The following is a 21,710-nucleotide window of genomic DNA, read 5'->3' as shown; positions in this document are numbered from 1 at the left end:
GTGGTAAGCGCCAAGTTCGCGAACCGGATAGCTTTCTGGGCAGCGAACTTTATGGATAAAAGAATGAAAGACTTTTCTAATACTGTATGTTAATTGTTTGTTGTTTTTCTTGTTTTTTTTTGTTTTCTTTATTTATTTATTTTTTTTATTATGATTGTGTTTCATACTTTATTAAATTTTCTAACATTTCATTGTCAGAAATGTCATAATTTATTATAGGGTGTAATTGTTTTTCATTTTGAAGCAAGTTGTCTACTGCTTCAACACATTGTAGAAGTTCGTGGTCTCTACTGTCATCCATAAAGTCATCAAGTTTGTCTTGGCTGCTCTCCTTCAGTTCAATCGAAAATGAAACTTGCTGCTCGCCTTCCATTTTGCCTGAAATTTGGATTAAAAAAATATATATTAGTAGAGATAGGGCACTGTTGGGATTAATTTTAGATAGGCAGTTTTTATCAGTGAATTTATCTTTTGGCAGTGTATAGTATGAGAGTGGAAATAGGACTATAAAAAAGTGTATGTGATTTAACCAAGACAAGCCTTACTCCATTGATAACTATAACAGAGAAGTCTATCTAAATACATTACTACTACAGAGGGATAGTGTATATGTAGCAGAAAAAGTCTACTATATTAAGTCATAGTGCACAATATATTAAATTATAACTTACCTTCACAAAGAAGTTGAAGTTTTTTGAAGCTATTGAAATAGGAGGTACAACAAGAAGTAGTAGTCAAAATGGCTGTGTTTCCTTCTCTCCCTTTATATATATACAGGTATATAACCAATTAAATGTCAGGTAATAAAAGTAGAAAATGAAAGTAACATTTTCATTGGTTGTCAATTCCAACAATTCAGATGTGTTTTGTGAAGTAATTTACCTCACGGTACTTGGAGAGGTCTACAGGCTAAATGGCTAAATGGAATTTCAATGAAATTTGTGAGAATGGAAGGGATTGTTATGTAGTATGAGCTAATCTATATTTGGTGAGAGTGTCTCTAGTCGTTTTTCTGTAAATTACTTTCCCGCCTTTTTTTAGGACCGCTTTCCGGGAAGCTGCCCGGTTAGCGAACCTTAAGCGTCACGGGAGTCCACCATTTTGTGTTTCGTTCGCATTAAGATACAAGATGGAGGGCAAATAATGTTTAGAATGGGTAGAAGGGGTCATGGTAGACTTATCTTGACCCCCTAGGTTTTCTGAGCGTGGCTGAGGAGGCTTATATGTGCGGAAAAAAAATTTTTTTTTTTAAAAATTCCGCGAGGTTAGCTTTCGGTTAGCGAACCGGATAGCGCTCCGGGGAGCGAATTTTGTGGAAAATTAGTGAAAAAAGTTAGAGAAAAATGCAACGATGTAGGCCTGATGGATCAAAATTGTCAACTTTAATAAAAAATTTTGTGGCTTCTCAGCTGTCAATATCAGGGAGGACTTTTGTTACTGTAGCAATTATCTATCACGATGGTCCATCAACAACATCAGGACATTATACAGCTTACTTAAAGTCTGGAAACGGCTGGTCATTCTGTAATGATTCTGTTGTAACTTTCAAAAAAAAATTGCCGTTTGACCTTAAAAATTCTTACCTGGTGTTTTTAAAACCAAAATTTTAAGTAGAGGGAATGTAAGTCTGCAATGCTGTCTCGATTAAAAATCCAACTATATAAACCTGATGCAAGTAAGTCTGCTTCATAGTAAGCAGTATCAGTGTCATAGGAAAAGGAGAACATAAGTGACAAAGAAGAGTAAGATATTAGTAGTCCAGGATTGTGAAAATAATCTCAAATATTTTATTTTTGAAAGTTGCGAAAATAGAAAATGTCGGGATTTGATTGGAAGAATTACAAGACTTGCGAATCGCGGCAACATGATTTGGCCTAGTGGAAACATGTGATATAATGAGAGAAGTTTTTTTTCTATGTAACATATTTCACGTATCGATGGAGGTTTTCTTTCAGAAAGTGGCGGGCTGAAAATATTTAAAGCACAACAGAGTGGATGCTGTTTATAGGAGATCGTTTGACGTCATTGAAAGTAAGTTAATTTTAAGAAGTTTTGAAATCAGATTTCTTAGGTTGTATGGGTTTTTTAAACACAGTCATTTTGATTGTGTTTTTTTTCCCCGCTGTTACATGATGAATACCTTCAAGTCACTCATTTAAGTGAAATTTGATACATTCTGAGAACAGCAAAAATAAACCATTTAACATGTATAATTAATGTTATGCTTTTTGTCCTTATGATATACATTTAGAAATGTGTGGTACATATGGGTAAGCTGAGTTCTGTAAATATCAATTTTAATGCTTAGAGTGCTGTACTTCTGGGTAGTGTTTTTTTTTAAAAAAAAAAAGAGGCCTCACCTCAAAGAAAGCTCTTGAAAGCACACATCTTATTTGCATCCTAAAACAATCATTTACAATGTTAGACACAATTTTATTATGGCTTTACATCTTTTTTGCGCTGCTATTGCATCACTATTGTGAGACATTAGCAGTGCAAGAAAAACATCATGTTTCAAAATAGGCCTCAGTTCAGCAATATCAAGATACAGTTTCTTTCGAATATATATCTTTAGGATTGTGTAGGGAACGTAGAGAAGCAGAGACTTCTGTAAATGTCAAAGTTGTTGAAAAACTGTTTGTTTTTGAACCTTTTCCCTTGTCTTTTCTAATTTTTAAATACATGTTTTAATATTTTTTGAAATGTTTGTTCTTTGTTTTACAGATTGAAAGTATGAAAAAATATTTAAAAAAGGTAACAAGAATTATAAGGTAAATGTTTTCCACTCTTTTTACCCGCAATGCACTGCTGATGATGTCATTGACACTATCTCTCATTTACTCTCTCTAGCTGTCTTTCTTTTTACATTATTCTCTGTTTACTTCCCTTATACTAACTCTTCTTTTTTTTAAAAAAATATTTTTTTAGTTCGCTTAAAGTTTGCGAACCGGTCAGCGAACTTGAAGCGAACCAAAAGAAATAGAGCTTGCCAGAGTGATAAACATTCTAGCAATTTTGTTTGAAAGGGGAGGTAGTTCTGAAAAGAACTGTTTTTTTTTGTTTTTGTTGTTTTATATTTTTTTTTTATTTTTTGAACATTTTTTGATTTTTTTGTATTTTTAGAACTGTTTTATGTTTTTTTTGTGTTTTTTACGGAGGGGAGACAACAAAAAACAGGCTTTCAAAACGGCTCAACTGGAGCAAAAAAAAAATTTACTTTTTGGGTGCATTAGGGCATTTATGATTTTCATATGCAATGTTCATGAGGTTGACACTCATGTTGCCATATGACAGCATAGCACCACAGTAAATACAAGATAACTTCATGTGCTGGAAGTTAGGTTGGATGTTTGGCACAGTCTCTTGTGCCTCTCTTCCCGTCAAAGACAATGTGGATGTAGATCTTGCCACAGGAGTTGCTGTCGGATTGTCTTCAAGATCCCTTAACTCAGCCCGGCTGTAGTTCAAGGGATGCCACCTGCTCATGTGACGGTGCATTGTATAGTTCCCCATACTGTACTTCTTTTCTGTGCCTCTCGACAATCTGTAGTCACAGATGAGGCAGGTGGCATATTTTGCATTCACTTTTTTTGTTCCAGGAGGGATGGAGAAAAACTGCCAGATGAAACTGGTTTTTCGTTTAGAAACCCTGGGCAACTCATCAACAAATTGATGTTCCTCTCTCTCCTCTTCTTCTTCTTCCTCATCTTCCTCCTCTCTGTTAGTCATAATTTGACTAGGTGGTCCTCTCTTCTTATGAGGAGGTGGAGGTGGTGGTGGGGGTGCACCAGCTGCAGCAACAATGGAAGCCATTGTGGATCTTCAGATAAATGGTCTTTCTCTCACCAAGATGAAAGTCAGAGTGAGGAAATAAGGAGGGGTTTACATGATTTGGGAAAAACAAAAGTTCTGAGCCAATGAAAAGTGTTATTTTTAGGTCACATGACCTAGTTATACATCATTTGGAAACCAAAAGTGAAATGAACCAATGAGAAGTTTGATAAACAAGTCACATGACCTGTTCCGCTTACGTTACGCGGCGCGCGCCGCGTCCCAGATCGCTTCCGGTTCGCGGTCCGGAGCACTTCCGGGAGCGCTAACGCGACGCGTCATTAGACGCATTACGCGATAACGTGATACGTCGCGCTTCCGCGACGCGTCACTGTTCCGCTAACGTAACGTTGACCGGTTCGCGGACTAGATCGCGGCATCAAGATGAGCTAACGGAAAGCTTCCCGGTTCGCGAACTAGAAGCGAAGAAAAAAAATATTTAAAAAAAATTATCAATAAATATCTAAATATATTTTGGGATTTAAAGAATAATACATTTCACAGCTACAGATGTTAGCTTTTAAAAAACCAATGAAATTCACTGAAAAAACCATAGGTTATAGACCATATATAGTTAGAAATTTGCATTTAAAAAACCATTGAAATTCAATGAAAAAACCATAGGTTATAGACCATATATAGTTAGGAATTCGCATTTACAAAACCTTATTTTACTCGCACAAAACCATTGAAATTCCATATATAGTTAGTTGCACTAACTATATATCGCGCACCCGCAATCCACTGCTGATGATGTCACATATTACATCATTCATGACATGGTCAGTGACATCACTGATGACATCACTGATGACATCTCAAATGACATCACTGATGACATCTCAAATGACATCACTGATGACATCACTGATGACATCTCATTTGACATTACTGATCACATCACTGATGATATCATTCATGTGATAATACGATGAACCTCTTCAGACTCTAATATAACCTTAGATACAATCAGTGTAAACAGACACTCACAGACTGTCACTCATCCATGGAGTTACTCACACACCTAGTCAGTCATGCAAAGAATCAATCACACCTCCATTTCCTCAACTATACAGTTATACAAACTTTACTTATTCAAACATATACTAACACATATTTACTCTCTTATACAATCCCTGATACAAGTTCACAATGATCCATACAGCCACTCACACATTCACTGGCTCTTATGCACAGTTATTTATATATGTCAACTCTCACATGTACTGTGTTTTACATATGTACTTACTTTGACATGTAGCACTGAGATATCCATTCACTCACCAATACACTCGTTCACAGTCAACCACCCATACAGCTGTTTCCACATGCAGTTTTGAACCCATAGATCTAGTGAATCAACTGTTCACACATGTATGCACAGAGTCACACACCTCCCAGCCACCTTCACACACACACTCACTCTCCCATACAAATACTTGGGCAACCAATCAATAACCCATATAGTTACTCATATAGCTACTGATCAACACATGCAGCAGTTCATAGAACAACAGATATAATGATGCACAAATGAAGACAGTTTAGTCACTAACCCATGCACTCAGTGAGACACATTTAATAACTCTCTCATACAGTCAGTCATGCACCTACTAAATCCTTCATCCAGACACTTATACATCCACTCATTCTTCAATATGTAAGACATATTTTAACTATACAGAAACAGACAGCCACTGGATGATTTCATCAGTGATGTCATCAGTGATGTCATCAGTGATGTCACTGACCATGTCATGAATGATGTAATATGTGACATCATCAGCAGTGGATTGCGGGTGCGCGATATATAGTTAGTGCAACTAACTATATATGGAATTTCAATGGTTTTGTGCGAGTAAAATAAGGTTTTGTAAATGCGAATTCCTAACTATATATGGTCTATAACCTATGGTTTTTTCATTGAATATATATATATATATATATATATACATACTATAAAAACAAATGTTAAAGTAGTGTTATAATTAGGTGAATATATCAGAGAAAATATTAACTTTTTGAACTAAAAAAGCACACAGATTCACAAGTTATTATTAGCAGAGCTCACTATAGCGTATGCTCCCACCATGCACTGCTTATGACCTCACCTATTACATCACTCATGACATGCTCTATGACACCATTTTTAACATCACCGATCACATCATTCAAATTCTTTTGTGCACATTGCTCTATAAACAGGGATAGTGTTAGAGCTATGAAAGTAAGTGCAAAATACCTCATAATAATATAAAGCATCATTACTACGATCACACATACAAAACGCAAGGTAAAGCAAGCATGTGTTATGTACAACATTGACCCTATACCATATACTTCATGGGTAGCCTATTTCATGTTGACTATGAACCATAGATGAAATGGAAATCTATCCTGCACCTGGTGTTAAATCTGTATACAACTCTTCAGGGGAATCAAAATTCTTCAAGATACTTAAGTACTGTTACATAACTAATGCCCTATTATGGACACTCTTTACCTGTATTAAACCACTGACAGTCACTGAACCTACACTGAGAATTGAAGTGGATATGAGTGAAAAACTGGGTCCAGTTAACTGTGTTTACTCCATGGAGAGAGTTTACTCTGTACCACATTGTTTGCAGACAGTGAAAAATTCATGAGAAGTACACCACAGTGTATTAAAAAGTATCTACTAAGCACAGCACAAATTTGTCCAAAGAGCAACTATTCACTTAAAGTAATCAAGGTCTGAAGGTATTAAATAGCATACTACAAGCACATGTACGTAGGTTAGTATGTTATGTAGAAATTGACACACTGAGGCGATTGTCAAATTACTCAAGGCTGCATACAATACTTAGCATCTACAATGTAGAATCTTAGTACTGTTGTAAACTTTTTCTGCAGAGCTAAAAAGCTTGTGTGGCACATCCTGGACAAAAGTCATCAACTGTCACCTTCATCTACACAGCATTAGCAGCACATGCATTTTTTAAACACTTACACCATTAGCTAGACACAGTCTTTACAACAATAGGTAGAAAAGTAATATAGTAGTGGCCCACTACAACGTAAACTATAAAAAAAAAACAGCACAATCATTGAACAATGTCATCAGATGTCATCAATAATGTCATTTGAGATGTCATCAGAGGCCTCCTACGTGATTTCATAGAGCATGTCATGAGTGATATAATGTGTGAGGTAATAAGTAGTGTTTATGGCAAGGGTGTAGGTTACAGTTACCTATATCTATATATTCACTGAAAAAAACATAGGTTTCAGGGACGTTACAGTTAGTTGGACATTTCACTAGTACAAAACCAGAGACATTTGGCAGTTATAGTTAGTAGAGCTAAGTATAACTTGCGCCCCTGCAATGCACTGCTGATGACATCACATATTACATCACTCATGACATGGTCAGTGACATCACTGATGACATCACTGATGACATCTCAAATGACATCACTCATGACATCACTCATGACATCATCCAGTGACTGTGTGTTTCTACAAAGTTTAAATATGTTTTAATATGCCAACGTGTATTGAAGAATCTGTGGGTGTATACGTGATTGGGTGAAGGATTTAATAGGTGTGTGACTGACTGTAAGTGAGTGATTAATTGTGTCTTACTGAATGCATGGGTTAGTGTCTAAACTGTGTGAATGTCTGTATCAGTCTGTCTGTTGTTGTGTAAGCTGCTGCATGGGTTGGTGAGTAGCTATGTAAGTGTCTATATGGGTTATTTATTGGTTGCATGAGTATCTGTATGGGTGCTTAAGTGTTTGTGTGGGTGGGTGGGGGTTGTGTGACTTTGTGCATAGATGTGTAAGTGGGTGATTCACTGGGTGTATGGGTTTAAGAGTGCATGTGGAAATAGCTGTATGGGTGGGTGAGTGTGTGTATGGGTGTGTGGGTGAGTGAATGGATACCTCAGTGGTACCTGTGTGAGTAACTGCATACGTGAAAGGCAGTATATGTGAGTGTTGGAGTATATAAATGACTATATGTGGGAGTGAATGATTGTGAGAGTGGCTGTATGTATGAGTGTGTACTTATATTAGGTATTGTATAAGAGTGTAAGTATGTGTTAGTATATGCTTGAATAAGTGAGGTGGAGTGTGAATAACTGTATAGGTGAGTAAATGGGAGTGTGATTGATTCTTTGCATGACTGACTAGGTGTGTGAGTAACTCTATGGATCAGTGGAGGTGTGTCTCTGTATAGATATGTGAGTGCCTATGATAGTGCTGTATTGATGGTTGACTGCATGTATGAGTGGCTGTGACTGTATGGGTGAATGAGTGGATGTGTGTAGACCTAAGATTTAGTGAGTGGGTATGTACTAACTAGTATTGGTGTGTCTATGGTTTTGAAAATGATAGTCAGTATTTTAGAAGGGGTGTATCAAAAGTCATATTAGGGTATGAGGAGGTGCATCAGATCATCACATGGAGGATGTCATAAGTGATGTCATCCTGACACCTGACATCCTCTTCCTCACAGAGACTTGGCTACACGACCAATCAGAACCAGACCTTGTCCGAACACTCCCCCAAGGATACTAAATTTTGCGCAAGGACCGCAAAACAGGAAGGGGGGTGGATTGGCAATAATCCACAAAACTTGTTACGAAATAGGTAACCTTCCCACCCCTGTCTCAGACAGTGAAAGTCTACCCTTCACGATAAAATTCAGTCCCACAAACACGTTTTCAGGAATACTTATATACCGCACCCCCCCGGATCACAAGGACAATTCCTCCCTGCCCTCGCACCGATCATAGCAAACCTTGCCTACAGCCCTCCCTGCAAACTTCACTCTCCTAGGAGATCTAAACACTCACTTTGACGACCCAAACAACCCTAACGCCACAGAAAAACCTCTATTTTAGACACCCTCGAACTCCGACAACGAGTCATCTTACCCACCCATCAAAAGGGCCACCTTCTTGACCCTATTTTCAGTAACTGTCCGAACTTACAAATTGGAAGGCCATCTCCCATCCCCTGGACCGACCACTTTCTTATCCCTCTCATGTGGACCGCCCCCAACTCCCACCTATCCAAATCCATAGCAGCCCAAAAATCCAGAAACTGGTCAAAACTCCCTCATCCAGAATGGCTGGAGAGGCTTGAATCTACTAAACCGCCCATAACCTCGAGCCCCACAGAGTGGAATGAGAACTATAACACCTGGATCACTAAATCCCTTGATCTGGTGCTCCCACTCAAAAACATCAACCCCAAACGCGGAAACACGACTGCCCCATGGTATACCACCGAACTACGGGAAACAAAACATAACTGTAAAAAGCTGGAGAGAAAATTGTGCCTGGACTATTCACCCACGAAAAAATTGGCCTACAGAGTAGCAATCAAAACCCACAAAGCTTGCATCAAACTAGCGCAAGCAACGTACTTTGAGGAAAAAATTAATAAGGCAGCCTCTCAACCCAAGGAAATCTACCGGATAGCGAAATCCCTCCTCTAACGACCAGAGACTCCAAAGGAATATGGCAATGTCCGTGCCCACTGTGACAACCTAGCAGAATTCTTTCTCCGCAAAATCAAAATGATTAACTCTTCTTTTTCCCACCACGTCCCTCTGACCAGCTACTCTCGGGATCCCGCGCCACTTCCCCCAGCCACACTTGAGCACTTCCCTCCTCTGGACCTTATCAACTTAGAGGCAATTATGCAGCAGGTAAAATCAGACTCACCTAAAGACCCGGCACCCCCGCGCATCCTCCTCCCAATCCTCCATCACATCTCACCCACTGTTCTGGACCTGCTCAATACCTCCCTACACACTGGCACCGTCCCACCCCCTGGAAACAAGCTATGGTTAAGGCCCTCTTAAAAAAACGACTTTAGATCAGAACAACCCCTCCAACTACCGACCCATCACCCTTCTACCGTGGCTCAGCAAACTCCTTGAAAAACACGTCAACTCAGTTGTGACAAACTTTCTGGAGTCAAACACTAGACTCGATCCATCTCAGATGGGCTTTCGACCCCTCCATGGGACCGAAACGGCCATGGTTGCGGTAACGGAGGAGGCAAGAAGGATCTTGGACAATGGAGGCTCAACGGCCATCATTCTCCTTGACCTTAGTGCCGCCTTTGACACCGTAAACCACAACATCTTACTCCACCGACTCAACGGGGTGGGTATCTCGGGAATGGCATTCACCTGGCTTAGGTCCTTTCTCTCTGATCGCTCCTTCCAGGTATTCGAGAAAGAACACATCTCCCCCAGCAAACCCCTGAACTGTGGGGTGCCACAAGACTCCTCCCTAAGCCCCACCCTTTTTAATGTTTACATGAGCCCACTGGCTGAGGTCGTCCGCCCCTTTGGAATAAAAATTGTCACCTATGCGGATGACACACAGCTGGTAGCCGCTCTAGAACCCCCTTTTAATTCACACCATGGCCTATATAATGCATGGAAGCAGTCACTTTGAGGATGACATCCTCCTGTTTAAAATAAATGGGGAAAAAACAGAGCTTATGCTCCTTGGAAGCACCATGGATAAGACCATAGATCCAATCTGGCCCCCCTGTCTGGGCCCTCCCCCTCCACCCAAAGAAGTAATCAAAAGCCTCAGCATTTGGCTGGATAAGTCACTCAATTTTAATCATCAGGCTGCCAAACTATCTGCCATCTGCTTTGGGCTCCTGAGACTACTGTGCAAAATCCTCCCTCTTCTCCCTTTTCACTCCAGACGGATTATGGTGCAAGACCTTATTCTATCCCGTTTGGACTGTGGAAATGCCCTATACCTCGGGGCTCCACAGTCCACCCTTAACAAACTACAAACTATCCAGAACTGCGCAGCCAGGACCCTTCTCCAAATCCCTCGTCGAACCTCAGTTAAAGCCCGACTGAAGGTCCTCCACTGGCTCCCAGTAAAAGCAAGGATTGAATTCAAGGCTATGTGCATCAACCCACCGATCCTACTGGGGAACAGGTCCCACCATCAACTGTACCCTTATACCCGCCTACCACCCTAACAGACACCTTATATCGGGGGCTTCTTACCTCACCACAGTACCCTGAGTTAAGAAAGCCAGGTGCGGAGGCCGTTCACTTTCTTACAACATCGCCAAGATCTGGAACACGCTCCCCCTCACACTCAGATCAGAGCCCAGACTACTGACCTTCCGTAGACACCTGAAAACCTGGCTCTTTAACAAACCTGAGTAACTCTCTGCGGCTCTGTCTCTGCTCTGACCTTCTGCAGCGCTGGAATGCCTTAGGGTAGCCATTGCGCTATATAAATCGTCTTTTCATTTCATTTCATTCATTTCATTTCATTTCATTTGAGATGTCATCAGTGATGTCATCAGTAATGTCACTGACCATGTCATGAATGATGTAATATGTAGCATCATCAGCAGTGCATTGCGGGGGTCGCGAGTCATAGTTAGCTGAACTACCTATAACAGCCGAATTTTTCTGGTTTTGTACGAGTGAAATGTCCAATTAACTATAACGTCCCTGAAACCTGTGGTTTTTTCAGTGAATTTCAAAGGTTTTTTAAATGCTAATTTCTAACTATAACATCCCTGAAACATGTGTTTTTTTCAGTGAATTTCAAAGGTTTTTTAAATGCTAATTTCTAACTATACCTACAAAGGCAGGACATGTGCAGAAAGAGTAAGAAAGGCACAGAAAGAAGCAAGAAAAATGCAGAAAGAGGCAAAAGAAGTCCAGAAAGACAAAGAAAGGTGCGGAAAGAATCAAGGGATGCGCACGAAGAAATGACAGAGGAGCAGAAAGAGGCCTTGTTGCAGAGTCATCCTGTGCCCCCAACGTTTTTTGCTGACAGGTACTGGTGGTAACTGACTCTGACCAACTAGGCCTGGAGCCAGTGCTATACTGAAGACACTAAGAATACAGTGAAAAAACCTACATACACTAGGGTACACTATGGGTTGGGGTACCCCTATGATTGGCATGACCTCCCCTGTATGACCATAGTACATAATAGGGCAGAGGAATTCAAACTACCTCTAACTAAGAGGTGCAGAAGGAGGCAAGAGAAGTGCATAAAGAAGCAACACAGGTGCCAAAAGAGGCAAGGGAGGTGCAGAGAAAAGCAAGTGAAGAGCAGAAAGAGGCAGGTGGGGTGCAGAAAGAAGCAAGAGCAGTGCAGAAAGAACAAACAGAGTTATAAAAAGAGGCAAAGGGGTGCAGAAAGGGGTAGGAGAGGCGCACAAAGAGGCAAGAGAGGTACAGAAAGAGGCAGGAGGGGTATAGAAAGAAGGAAGAGAAGTGCAGCAAGAAGCAGAGAATTGATGAAAGAAGCAATAAAAGTGCAGAAAGAGGCAACTACGGTGCAAATAGAAGCAAGAGCAGTGCAGAAAGAACCAACAGAGATGCAGAAAGAGGGAAGAGGGGTGGAGAGAAAGGAAAAAGGGGTGCAGAAAAAGGCAGGGGGGCAGAAAAAAGAAAAGAAGTGCAGAAAAAGCCAAGAAACGTGCAGAAAGAGGCAAAAGATGTACATAAAGAGACAACAGGGGTGCAGAAAGAAGCAAGACGGGTGAAGAAAGAAGCATGGAAAGTGCAGAATGTAGCAACAGGGGTGCAGAAAGAGGCATGATAAGTGCAGACACAGGCAAGAGAAGTGCACAAAGAGGCAAGAGAATTGCTGAAAGAAGAAGCATGGAAAGTGCAGAATGAAGCAACAGGGGTGTAGCAAGAAAATTGCAGAAGGAGGCAAGTGAGGAGCAAAAACAGGCCGGAAAGGTAAAGAAAGAGAGAAGACGAATGCAGAAAAATACAACAGGGGTGCAGAAAGAAGCAAATTGAGTGCAGAAAGAGCCAACAGATGTGCAGAAAGAGTGAAGAGAGGTGCAGAAAATGGCAAGAAAAGTGCAGAAAGAGGCAATAGAGGTGCATAAAGAGACAACGGGGTGCCGAAAGAAGCAAGACAGGTGCAGACAGAAGCAAGGAAAGTGCAGAATGAAGCACCAGGGGTGCAGAAAGAGGCACATGAAGTGCAGAAACAGGCAAGAGAAGTGCACAAAGAGGCAAGAAAATTGATGAAAGAAGCAACAGGTGTAAAAAGAAGCAAGAAAAGTGCAGAAAGATGCAAGTAAGATGTAAAAACAGGCAGGAAAGGTACAGAAAGTGGGACGACGAGTGCAGAAAGAGACAACAGGGGTGCAGAAATAGGGAAGAGGGGAGGAGAAAGTACAAGAGATTTGCAGAATGAGGTCAAGAGAAGTGCAGAAAAAGAAAGAAACATGGAGAAAGAAGCAACAGAAATGCAGAAAGAGGCAAGAGAGGCGAAGAGGGAAGCAAGAGTGGCTGTAGTGAGTTGGCCTTTTAGGGGCACCTGGCTGTGCAGCTACCCAATGCCCTGAATAGCTAAAGGCAGTGCGCGGTGGGGGCTGGCTAGCTGCAGGGGGCTTATTGAAGGGGCAGGCCGCAGGTATGGCCACTGGCTGTGTACGGCAGAGAATGACTGGATGTGGGTGCAGGGCCTGGCCACAGATTAGGGCCCGCAGCCAATCCCATGTTGTGCATGACCCAGGGCCAGGCGCAGCCGGGATTTGGCTGCCTGCAGGGGGCTGGATGCAGGGTCTGGCCAATCCCACGCCACACATGGCCTTTGACTGGTGTTAGGTAGCCAGAAACCAGTCCTAGGATGCTTGATTCCGGTACAGGGAAGACATGGCTTGGCAGTTCGGGCTGGACTGTTCCCATGAGGCACAGAGTCAAGGCTGATTTGCATATGGCCATGTCTGAACTGGGGTGGTGTGGAGTGCAAAAAACGATGGATTTAGGCCCAGATCTCTGTACTGGGGTGAATGTATGACATTGTTCTGCATTCTGTCCATCAACTGTTGTCTTATCAGAAGAGCACATATGGGTCATCCTGGTATGTCTGGTACAAAGAAAATGTTAAGGAAGTATTACTGTTGGACAAGTATGGACTCATATGTGGATCAATTTGTTAACAAATGTCCTGAATGTTTATTATCTGATAAGCATTGGAGGAATAAAAAAAATGTTAAATCAACTAACATATTACCTGACCAAGTATGGGAAAAATTAGCAATTGATTTTTCAGGTCCCTATAACATTTAAGGTGAAGATATGAAATATTTGATAGTTTTGACTGATTATTATTCAAAATGGATTGCGTATGATTTCGTAAATTTTCCAAACACAGATGTTGTGATTGATTTTTTAGAAAGGATTTTTTGTAATGAAAGTTTCCAAAAGAATTGGTGTCTGATAATGGCACACATTTTGTATCAAAGAAAATGGTTGATTTTTTAAGAAAGCATGATATAAAACATGAGAAAACACCTTTGTATTTTCCATCTGCAAATGGATTAGTAGAAAGAGCAAACACATTTTTTCAAGTAGGGCATACAAACAGCCTTATCATCTGGTTTAGATGTTAGAAAACATATAAAAGAAAAAGTTTGGAGCTATTTGAATACTCTACATTCAATTACTGGATTTACACCTTTTTTTTGTTGAAAGGTAGGGATGCTAAAGACAATATAAAACCTGTATTTGATATTGGTTCATCTTCTTTAACCCCTTCCTGCTGATGACAGAACCACTCCGTCATCAGCCGCGGTCGCGCTGTGCTGATGACGGAGCGGTTCCGTCACGGCCAACTCGGCACGCCTGCGCGGCGCGGATTCCGGGCCTGCGCTGAGCGTTCAATTGAGCGGGCGGGCCCGTGACGGAACTGCTCCGTCATGAGCACAGCGCAACCGCGGCTGGTGACGGAGCGGTTCCGTCACCAGCATGGGCGCGCTGCGCGGCCACCCCGCCTCCTTAGCACTGCGGCAGAATAGTCGCCGCAGTGAAGGGGTTAAAAAAAATAGAAGGACTTAGGGCCAGATGTAGGTAAAAAACATTTACTGATTTTAAAATACCGAATTGTACCGATTCGGTATTTCAAAATCGGTAAATGGTATGTAGGTCCCAACATCTGGATTCGTTACCGAATCCTTAACAATTCTTTAATTACCGATTCGGTAAATACCGAATCGGTAATGCCCATTCATTCCTATGGGCTTTGAAGCCCATAGGAATGATTAGGCATTACCGATTCGGTATTTACCGAATCGGTAATTAAAGAATTCACAAGGGTGCAGGGGGTGTCACTTTGACACCCTCTAGCACCCCCAAAACGGGCATGTGTGCAATGTGGCACACAGACATGCCCTAAGGGCACGTCTGTCTGTCACATGGCACATGTGTACATGCACAGATGTGCATGTACACAGGAATCAGTATTTTACCATGGATTTGTATTCCATGGTAAAATACCGATTCTGTAAGCCATGTGGTGATGGAACATTGGCTACCTACATTGCATTTTCGGTAATTTTACCAATCAGTTATCATTACCGAATCGGTAAATATTACCGATTCGGTAAATTTACCGATTCGGTAATGATAACGATTCCGTAAAATTACCGAAAATGTGCCCCTACATCTCGATAGCCCTTTACCGATCGGAAACGGCCGAAAATCAGGATTTTTGGCCGATTCCGATCGGTAAAGGGCTACCTACATCGGGCCCTTAGTTCTGACAGATCTGTAGATGATTGTGTTAGAAATAATTTTGAGAAAAGATACAAATTGAATGAAAGAAATATTCCACAAAGAATGGTGGAGTTTGTGACTGGAGACTGGGTGATTATTAAAAAACCTAAAAAACTAAAGAAAGGTGAATCAAAATATTCTTCACCACAACAAATTGTGAGAGTTACTAATTCTTCCGTTATGATTAAAAACAAAGGATGGTGGAACAAAGGTGCGGTAATTAAAATCAAACCTTTTCAAAAAGATATCTTGAAGAGAATAGGAGAAACTGTAAATCCAGAAGATTTTTCATTTTTATGTTTTGATGACGTAGTGAATTCAGAAATTGATAAAAAAGGTTCATGTGTTGTGGAGCTGACTCACCCAGCTGATGGCAATCCAGGCCAAGCAGGTGAAAAAGAGCATGACATTGGTTACAAATGTGGGCACAGGATTCACTGCAGTTCCAGAAAATAAGCACATATTCAAAGAGCTGAAAATGCATAACGTGGTACTGTGCGAGGTTTGCAGCCAAGGTTTTCTATCTGTGCTCCGACTGAGAGAGAGAGGGAGGCTTGCTAAGCAGTCATTGTGAAAGTAGCCCATTGTGCACATATTTTACATTATTATTGGGCATGTACGAAAGTAATACCACATGGATGTGTTTTTTAAATATATGGGGAGTGCTTTTTTTGGGTTTACTTTGCCTTGTGTTACATGGCACCTTTACACTGCAATGGGACAGCTCCAGCACACAATTGCATGTAGTGGAGCTTGAAATATGCCTCGTGTCCCGCTCTCGGTGCAACCTGAAGATGAGAAAATCACTCATACCACAATTCAAAATTTTGCATCTTTTTGTGATATAATTAGGGCCTAATTTGAGCCATTGTAAATGTAATAGACAGAATGCAACCGGCACTGTAACAATAAAGATTTACTACTAGGGAACAGTGTGGCAGGCACAATTTGGCTTACCTACCAGTAGCTCAAAGGTGTTTGTAATACATATAGATGCCTTTCAGTTCTGTAATTACCTTGTTTCACTTGCTGGCTTCAAAGGCAGAGGTCAAGTGTAAGGCTGTGGCTTCTGACAAATTGCTGCTTTTTGAACATGGGGATTAGTGTTTACAAACTCATTTCACTTTGCAGTCAGAGAAAGAGAAGTGAATCGTAACAGGCTTGCTGTGATACAGAGACTCTGAAAGGAAAGGCTAGGATGTCCTTTTTTGTAACTCACAACACAATGTAAAATAAATACCTGTTAACTGTAAAAATTGGCCCTTAGTTCTAAAAGGTTACTAAATCACTGCTCTAGAAATAGATGTCTCTCTGATTTCTCTCTTAGATTTCACTGTTTTCGATGCCTCTCTTCCGCGCTGTCATTTCACTTTTCACTCTCACTTCTCCCTTTCTGTAAGCATACATGTCACTCTCTTTGATTTCACTCTTAGATTTTACTCTATCTTGTGATCCCTCTCTTTTGCACTTTTGTTTGTCTCTAGACATACATGTCTCTTTCTCTAGACATAAAAGTCTCTCTCTACATGGAGTTAGTTTTGTGCTTAATTTGTAAAATATTAAGTACCAGGGCTCTGACCAGGAGGCCACTGCAGCTTGCAACCCCCATTGCCCTTCTCAACGCTGCCAAAACAACTACTAACATCTCTCTCGCATGTAAATGCAACCGTTCAGATTATTCCAAGAACCCAACGCTAAAGGAATCGCATGGGAAATCAAGTATCCGCAATTGTAATGTATATTGTATTCCTAAACAACCGGTGTTCTGCTCATCTCTAAATTAGATGAGCAGCGCCACCATGTAATAGACCGTTCTAAGTATGGTGTTGACAATTAGGTGCCGGTGCCCAGCACTGGAAACAAATTAAGTGCTGGTGCTGAGCATCGGAAAGCACCATCTCAAATTAAGCACTGATGTGAGTTATCGATGAAGGAATGGCGCCCAGACCAGTGGGACACCATCAAGCACAATGAACTCCGATGTTTGGAGTATGTTATTGATACAGGAATGATGCAAAGACCATTGGGACATGCACTATAAACTCCGATGTTAGGAGTGAGTTATAGATGAGCTGGAATCCACTTCAGTGGCTGCCAGAGAGCCTTGGCTTCCCGAAAAAAAGCTGTGTAATCGCCGCCCTAAAATATAATGGAGCTCCGTGCTCCAGGCCTCCGCACCTAGCACGGGGGCCCAATAAAACGGAGTTTAAATCAGGTTTATGTCCTCGGAGGGACGGGCTCATTGACAAACAGCCCTGCTCTTGCGCTTGTCCAAACTCCCTAAAAATGAAGGTTGCAAAAGCTTAAAGTAGTGTCCTGATGTCAGTCCTCCTTAGATAACTCCTTCCAAAGCAGGTAGGGCTCTGAGCTTGTAAATGGGCTTCCACGAAATGCAGGAATAAAACCTAGTGCAGTCCCGCCGGTCTCCCGTTATTACACGCACGCACAGTTACCAGTATCCATGTAGCACATGACAGAGGCAGACACACACTCAGACGTTAGGATGCTACTACATATTTATCCGATTTTACGTGCACAAGTGTGTATATATATCATAGCTGCCAGGGTTTCAGATTGCTATGTGTGACATTTTCATAATTTCAGTGTAATCATGAGTGACATTTCAACAACTATGAGTGAAACTTTCTCATGAGAAAAATCAAGCAATGTAATGGTGTTAATTTCTCGCACAAACCGCACAGGATTCAGGGTAACTTCTTCAATAGACAGAAATAACTTGTCTACCCATACAAAGCAGGCTAAAAACAATAGCAAAAACAATAAATGTATGCCCAGAGGAGCCAATCGCCCTTTTTGCTTCTTCCCACATGAGAGCCCTGCTTTTAGCACAGAACACCCCACACAGCGCGGCCCGTGGACTCCAACATGGTAGAGCAGCCACAACCACAAAGGACCGCCATACTCCATCACATCATCCTGGCTGCTCTGATTTGGACAGCACCACAGCCAACCAACTCATAGCAACCCGGCATCAGCTTACATGAGCGAAGCTCCACTCCCCACAGAAACTCACAACTATCTGCAAGGAAAGCAACAGAAGGCCACGAGGCTCTGCCACCATGTACAAAATCAGGTATCCGCCGAGAAAAGGAAAAAAAGGAGGAGATGGCAAGGGGAGGAGGGTCTTTTATTGGAGGGGAAAACTTGGAATTGATTGCCGCTGTCAGGTGGAGGTCGGGAAAACCAAAACTGTAGTGAATTCAGATAAGGGAAGGTAATGTATTAAAAAAACATTTTACTACTTAGTAACTTCCAGTCAGATTTATACAACTGTTTCTACTATGGACACAATACCAAATCTGTAAGGGTCAATATTGTGAAAGCATCTTACCAGACACTTAACACAAAAGAGACAAGATGTCAGTTTCTTACGGATCTCAGAGGTGTGTTTCACATTCTGTATTATGATATCCTTTTGAGCACTCTCCACAAGATTTAGGGGCATATTACCAACAACTAGCGATAATTATGGCTATGTTGGTTTAGCGGGGATATTTTTATCGCCGAGCTGCGGCGATTTTTATAGCTTAGGAACCTTGCTATTATCAAGGTTTATCTCCTAAGCGATAAAAATCGGCCGAAATGCATGAATATCGCTGAAAAGTCCGCGATATTCATGCATTACCGAGCTAATGCTCTTAGCCATGTTATCCACCTACAATTGTATAACATGGCTAAGAACTGCTCAGGGGCAGGTGTTGGCTTTTGGAGATATTCGCGCTTAGCGCGAATATCTCCAAAAGTTGGTAATAGGAGATAGCGAGGTTAGCGACTGTTTACAGTCGCTAACATCTTGGCACGCCCACTTTGCATGTCATTAGTGATAAATATCACTGACATGCAAAGCGGGGCCCAAGATGGTCGCTATCTCCTACTAGCTGTCGCTAACTGGTGTTAGCGACAGCTAGGTAATAGGGAGATAATTTTATCTCCGCTTTCTTGGCTTTTAAAGTAAAAAAAGCGGAGATAAACCCCCTTGATAATATGCCCCTTAGTTCTGATGGGATAGTTAGAAGCTGGTTCACATCTTATCATTACAAGGAGAAACAGAGAATGAATTACACACTCACACTGTCCGCGCATTGTTCAGATTCCAATCATTTTGACTATTGGACCCATCTTTGGAATTCCATGCCACTTCATATCCGAGTTTTCCCCTAACTTAGTGAGTTCTAAACTACCCTTAGATGCTGTATCATAAAACTGGAACGAAAGAACAACTAACAGCACTGGTGACCTCACTGTTTAAAAGCGAACAACCATTTGCCAACTGTGTGATTATTTTTTGTTCCTGGCGCACAGCTGATGTTGGTCTGGCAAGGACTTGAAATCTAACAGCAACACCAGATAAGTATCAATAAAGACAGCACATAAAATAACGTGTCACAATTTTAACATGATAACTTGCCTCGGAAGATAAGGGGTTAAAAATGTGGCTGTCATGCATGTTAAAATGAGCACAGCTTATGATGTATTATTGCTCTGTTTAAATAAGAAAAAAACAACAAAAGGCTGCTTGAAACAAGAAAAAATAACCGATTAAAGCAATCCTTACAGCTGGGGAAAACAAAATGTGCATCTTTTATTCACTAAAATACAAATTTGCAGTGGTCGCCTACAGCTGAGCACTTCCTGTTCCATGGGTAGTTGGGTTAAGAGCCCTTTGCTTCAGCTCCAGACTGACTCTTGCCTCTTGTTTGAAATGCCCTTCCACTTAGCAATCACTACATAAGGATGTCTCACGGAGCAGATGGAAGACGACAGTCTCTGTCCTATGAGGGCTGCATAAATATGTTTGGTAATGGTTAAGTGAAACATTTTCTGCATAACAGAACTCTACATGTGCAGTTTAACTACTTGCCATGATGAAGGTCAAGTCGTGGCACATGCAGTCACACTTTGGTTCCAGCCTGCGTCCGGCAGCCTTGTCTGTAGTCATGATTCCAGGGATTCTAAGCTACTAACAGTTAGCTCAGTAACACAAGCTACTGACGGCAGGCGGAACTGCCTGATCTTGCGCTGTCAAAATGGGAAATTATTCGAGTGACAAGTTCTTTGGGAGTGAAAGCCCGTCGTGAGGGCAATGGCCAAAGCGCACCTGCCCCTGCCCCTGCTCCATCCAGCCCTGCCCGCATTGCTTCTGGGCCAGTGGGAACTCATGCAGTGCCGCCAGAACAGCTGTGAGGTGAACAGCTCGGCTCTGAACTACGTTGCCAAGGGGTCCTAGCAAGGCGCAGGCTCGTGACGCAGCGGGAGGGCGTCCGAGGCCCGCATAATCAGCCCGGCCCTCACCCAGCATAGGACGCGCGTGGGCGTGCCCGGGCGAATCCCGGGCCAAGGGCGGGCCTGTCCGCGCCCGTCCGAGGCCGGAAGATGCTGGGGTCGGCCACCCCTCTAATATTTGCACAGTGGGACTTGAAACCGAGGTACTGTTTTAGACTGATACTCATCTGGAACTGCCTACTTCTATTCAGTTGGCGTATTGTGCACTACAAATGTTTTTGTATTAAGAACACGGAGGTATCGTGTGTGTGTAGATTGCTTTTTGCTTAGTTGATTGTTTGAGATAGCGCTTTATAGTATTGGTCCACCTTTTAGACAGCTTTGCAGTAGTATATATTCTTGGTACTTGGCAGTGTTGGTTTTAGTTAAATCACTCACCTCGCTCTCCCAAAATCTAAATAATTTAAGATTTAACGCGAGAGTTCAACCCAAGAAATTGCAAAATGGGGAAACGGGCTTGTGTTGAGAAGAAACAGACCCTAGCCTTGCTCAAACCAAGCACTAAACCCATGTCTATAGATAGGATGTTAGAAAAAGCTCTGGGAGCTGTGGCTACAGAAATAGAATGGACTGAGAGACGACTGTCCCTGATACCAAACTTAGAAATAGTACCGATGGACTCCAGTCCTACACAAGTCACAGGGGTTTCAGTAACAGAGTTATCTTATGACCAACCTCCAATTATCGAAGTAGTCAGTCCCGAGTCACCTGTGGTCAATATGCCAAACCAATCAGGCAGAAAGGCAAAGCTAAACCGAAAGCCAATGCGAAACCGACTGCAAGAAGGAAAAAGCCACAGGGCTCAACTCCCAAAAAAGGAAACTCAGGGAGTGGAAATCTAGAAGATAGCACAGAATTTATAAGTGATCAGCCAGTGTGGGTTACAAAGTTGTTGGCGGATCTTCAGACGCCAATGAGAGTTATAGTCAAGGACGAACTTAGACCTCTACCTCAATCAATCAATCAATCAGTGACATTTGTAAAGCGCGCTACAT

The sequence above is a fragment of the Lissotriton vulgaris genome, chromosome 10 (genome assembly GCF_964263255.1).
Source record: "Lissotriton vulgaris chromosome 10, aLisVul1.2, whole genome shotgun sequence".
NCBI lineage: Eukaryota > Metazoa > Chordata > Amphibia > Caudata > Salamandridae > Lissotriton > Lissotriton vulgaris.
The sequence above is the reverse complement of the archived record's forward strand: the minus strand, read 5'-3'. Positions refer to the sequence as shown.